We start from the raw sequence: 5,564 nt of genomic DNA on the forward strand, positions 1-5,564 counted from the left end.
ATACAAGTTACACAATCAATATCAAAACAAATCTCCGAACACAAACCACACATATATATATATCATCATCACAATATCCTTTAGCCTTACCGAGAATTAACATCTTCCTCATGCTATCCTATAGCCTTGTTGGGTATCAATATCATAATAATAGTATCCTCCGACCCTGCAGGATATCAATATCATGATCACAGTATCCTCTGTCCTTGTTGAGTATTAATATCATCATAAATGTATTCTTCAGCCTAGTTGGATATCAATATCATTATCACAGTATCCTCTTCCCTTGTAGGGTATCAATATTATCATAACTGTATCCTTTGGCCTTGTTGGGTATTAATATCATTATCACAATATCCTCCATTCTTGACGGGTGTCAATATCATCATAACAATCAATACGTGTGAATAGATATATAATATGTGCATAGATTCAAGTTATGTCCAAAAGAGCGTAAATCCGTAAGTCTTTTACCCAAAATGATCTTATGGACTAAATCATGGTAAAAATATAGAAATTATTAGAATATCTCCCTGATAACGCTCAATCTATACCTCAAATTAGTGTAAGGCAGTCGTCATCAATATAGTTACCCAACTTCGGAGTTGGGGTCAAATCCACAGGGAATAATATGAGTGGTGATTAAACTAATTCAAAACTATAGCTACAAGTTAAATTCAAACAAATAATAAGAAAAGACAAAATGGGTTTTTTATCAATCAAACAAATTTTAATGTTTCAACTTATTTTAGAACTTAAAACTTAGATTTCAGTATTTTGAATCAATGATATAGAGAAACTAGGATTGTGATCACTATGACTATTAATCTCTATTGAATAATAACTATTCATGATTCTCGTGATAGGTGGGAACAACAGATTATACCTGCCAATGATACTATCTGACTTATCTTTCGACCTCACCAGACAATTTATTATCTAATTCTCTCAAACTTAGATAACATATCTATTTCCTACCAGATGTTATCTCAGGTAGATTGATCTAGTTATGGAATCAATCATTAAATAGAAGGTTTGTAGCTCCCGAGTCCCTATTGATAATTCATGACCTCTAGTCTATTTCTCCGTTAGAAGCAAATAAAACCTAAGGCATAACCTAATGTTTGCAACCAATAGATTCAAGTTAAAACAACAGAATTTTAAGACGTTCCCACAATCACTCAAACCCTAATCCAACTATTAAATCAATGAAATAATAATCATAGATACCAAAACGGTAGTTGTGGATTTTAGTTGCTCATAGGATAGAAAGAGATAACAAAGATTGAATCCATAACTTAAAGCAAGTGAACTTACAAAACATGAAATTCTTGTTTCTTCTTCAAGTACAATAAGAATTTTCCACAACTAAATCAAAGGATGGAAAATTGAATTCTAAGTTAAGAGAGTTAAAAAAAAGTGAACTCCCTTTTACTAAATTACAAGATGTAAAAAAAAACTAAAAACTTCCTTTTTAATGAAACCCGAAAAGCTGTTATTTATAATTGTGACTTAAGACTAATTAAGGAAATGAAATAACAAAATAAATAAATTCCTCAGAATAGGTGACGCCCAAGCTGATGCTGTGTTAAGAGTCTGACGCCCTATAACGGATGGCGTTAGAGAGGCTTTATTTACCTTCAGGTTCTATCTTATGCTGACAATGTGGCTGACATCGCATCAGGGATCTAACGACGTATCACCAACATCATTAGATATCTTCTTCCCATCACTGGCGTGGTCAGAAGTGCTCTTCAAACTGAAACTCCCTTTTAAAGTCTGACACCAATGTTGATAGGCTATCACTAGGCTGACGACTTATCACGGAGGTCGACAGCCATGTTTTTTTCTATTTTGCTCAGATTTTTAACTCTTTTGCTCCATTATGGTTTATTCTCAATTCTTCAGCCTTTTTCTACAATATCATGAGCAAACACATCAAAGCAACAAGAGTTGCTTCAAAATTCAGAATTATTTTGAGCTAAAAGGCATTAAATGTGTTAGCTTTTGCTCACACATCAACACCCTCAATTTAAAATAATTTCTTCTCCTTAATTAACAACTAACTAAGATAATAAAACAAACATTCAGCAGTCAACAACCAATTTAGCTCAAAACTCAGTTTACCATCTCCAAGGTCAACCAACTCAAAATTACTGTGCAATTTATTAAAAATCAACAATGTAACACAAAGGCTTCTACCTATGGCATCAACTAAGTACCAACAATCATGCATGTATCAATGTACACTACCCAAATAAGTAAGTAACTTAGCAAGATACTAGTGTGCCCTCACAACAAAGAAATTCCCCTCTTTCTCTCATGTCATACATTAAAAATATAAACATGGGAATCATCACAAAAACACTCACTCTTAGAATAAAGTTCAAACCAGTGTATGCCAAATATCATATGCTTTCCCTTATCATCTTTACCAAGGTTTCCAGATAGGTAAGTTAGGATCACCATAGGTCTTTTCTTTGTCTAGTAATGTAGGATAAGGGATGGTATGATATTCAATGGCATTTAGAGTGACTAAGCCTCCTTGGTACTACCTTAACTTTTGGGGTTTACTTATTAACCTTTTTCTTCTTTTTCTCCTTTTCTTGATCATACATTATTCAGGATGGATATGGCTTTTCTTTTTCATTCTTTTTTTTTTCTTATTCTTCTTCCACAACATCCATCTTTTTATTCTTTTTTACTTATTCTTTTCCTTTTATTATACCTTTCTTCATACCCTGTTTACAGCACGCAGCCCTATGATTTCCACCCTCAACTTAGGTTGGTTACCTAAGTCAAGATGCACAGTGTCCAAGGAGGACCAAGGCCAAAAGAGGTTCATTATGATCTAAAAGGGAAGGTGATAGGTATTATAGAAAAAAATAGTTAATTTAGGCTCAAAACAGGGATCAAGTGGTATCATGCATTATGGGAAGGTCATTTAGGCTAATAGTGACTTAAATTTAAAACGGCCTATGATTGTTTCCTAACCCCTCTCTTTCAACTAAGGTAAGATAAACTGGGCAAGTTCTGGATTCGACATTACAAAGGGAACTCAGTAGAGATCTCCCATGCACAAGGCTCACAAGGATATCACTAGCTACTACCTATCTAGTTCTTGCAATTATTCAAAGTGATTATCATGTCACTAGTACTAACGCCATAACAAGATGCACAATAGTCACACATTTATAAAATAGATCATTGGAGAGGTGTTCAAAAATCAACAAAAATATGTCAACTGCCCAAGATACTTATTTTCTCCTAGTTAAACAAAACACACCACAAAAAAAAATACGATAAGCCTAAATATGCCTGCTTTACTAGGAATAAGACTCCGAGGAAAAGAGGTACGGCAACAAAAACCCCAAAAGGAAATCATACCCACAAGTAGCCCCACCCTCAACTTAATATCATGCAATGTCTCCAATGCATCAAACCAAATCAAAAGAGTTAGAAACATACCTATGGCAGAATGGGTGCGAAGATCTAATGACAATCACATAATACTAATACAAACAACAAAATACCTTGGTTGCCTCTCAAGAAGTGCCTGGTTTAACGTCGCGGCGCGACTAAGTTATCTTGACTACTAAGACTTTCTCAAGATACGTTCTTGATAATTATTTATGTCTCCACTTAGAGGATTGGAAATGTCAGCCTAACTTTTGATCAATACATCTTCGGGGTGTGTTGGGAAAATGTGAGGGCATGATGAGGAATGTTCTATCACGCCACTTCGAAGACTTGAACTGCTTGCCCAATTTTGCATCAAAATTTTGTGTGGGCTCATTTGGCAATGGTAAGAATCTTAAACAACCACTAAATGGACATAGATATTTAAGCTCCTTGGCCTTCAATATTGTCATTGTAGTATAGTGGTGAGTATTCCCGCCTGTCACGTGGGTGACCCGGGTTCGATCCCCGGCAATGGTGCCATTTTTTGATAATGCTTAACTTACACCTTAAATTAGTGTAAGGCAGTCGTCGTCAATATATTTATCCAACTTTGGAGTCGGGGTTGAATCCACAGGGAACAATGTGAGTGGCGATTAAACTAATTCAAAACAATAGCTACAAGTTAAATTCAAACAAATAATAAGAAAAGAAAAAATGGAAGTTTTTATCAATCAAACAAACATTAACGTTTTAACTTATTTTAGAACTCAAAACTTTAGATTTCAATATTTTGAATCAATGATATAGAGAAACTAGGGTTGTGATCAATATGACTATTAATCTCCATTGAATAATAATTGTTCATGATTCTCGTGATAGGTGGGAACAACAGATTATCCCTACCGATGATACTATCTGACTTATCTCTCGACCTCACTAGATAATTTATTATCTAATTCTCTCAAACTTAAATAACATATCTATTTCCAACCAGATGTTATCTCAGGTAGATTGATCCAGTTAAAGAGTTAATCATTAAATAGAAGGTTGATAGCTTCCGAGTCCGTATTGATAATTCATGACCTCTAGTCTATTTCTCCGTTAGAGGTAAATAAAACCTAAGGCATAACCTAATGTTTGCAGCCAATAGATTCAAGTTAAAACAACAGAACTTCAAGACGTTCCCACAATCACTCAAACCCTAATCCAAATATTAAATCAATGAAATAATAATCATAGATCCCATAACCCTAGTTGTGGGTTTTAGTTGCTCATAGGATAAAAAGAGATAACAAAGATTGAATTCATAACTTAAAGCAAGTAAACTTACAAAAGATGAAATTCAAAGTTGTTTCTCCTTCAAGTACAATAAGAATTTCCCACAACTAAAACTTAAAGCAAGTAAACTTACAAAAGATGAAATTCAAAGTTGTTTCTCCTTCAAGTACAATAAGAATTTCCCACAACTAAATCAAAGGATGAAAAATTGAATTCTAAGTTAAGAGAGTCAAAAACAAGTGAACACCCCTTTACTAAGTTACAAGATGTAAAAAAAAAACTTTCTTTTTAATGAAACCCTAAAAGCTTCTATTTATAACTGTAACTTAAGTCTAATTAAGGAAATAAAATAACAAAATAAATAAATTCCTCAGAATAGGTGACGCCCAAAGCTGACGCCGCATCAAGAGTCCGACGCCTTATCAAAGATGGCATCATAGAGGCTTCAGTTGCCTTCACATTCTATCTTACGCTGATGATGTGGCTGATACCGCATCAGGAATCTGACGGCGTATCACCAACGTCATTAGATATCTTCTTCCTATGCTAAATTTCTACTTAAGGATGACACCATTCTTGATTCTTTATAACAACTTTGACACCACGTCACTGGCATCGTCAAAAATGCTCGTCAAACTGCAACTCCCTGGTTAAGGTTGACGCCAATACTGATAGGCTATTACGAGGCTGACGACTTATCACGGAGGTCATCAATCATGTTTTCTTCTATTTTGCTCAGATTTTCAAATCTTTTGCTCTATTATTGCTTATTCTTATTTCTTCAGCCTTTTTCTACAATATTATGAGCAAACACATCAAAGCAACAAGAGTTGCTTCAGAATTCACAATTATTTTGAGCTAAAAAACATTAAATATGTTAGCTT

At 34.2% G+C, this 5,564-nt stretch overlaps 1 non-coding gene across 1 annotated transcript; it reads left to right on the plus strand.

Annotated features, from left to right (window-relative positions):
• Positions 1-3,867: 3,867 nt before the first annotated feature.
• On the plus strand, positions 3,868-3,939 carry TRNAD-GUC. Its single transcript has one exon. It is a non-coding gene; the product is annotated as a tRNA-Asp (tRNA).
• The last annotated feature ends 1,625 nt before the right edge of the window (positions 3,940-5,564 follow it).

This window comes from Capsicum annuum, chromosome 10, assembly GCF_002878395.1.
Source record: "Capsicum annuum cultivar UCD-10X-F1 chromosome 10, UCD10Xv1.1, whole genome shotgun sequence".
Lineage (NCBI taxonomy): Eukaryota > Viridiplantae > Streptophyta > Magnoliopsida > Solanales > Solanaceae > Capsicum > Capsicum annuum.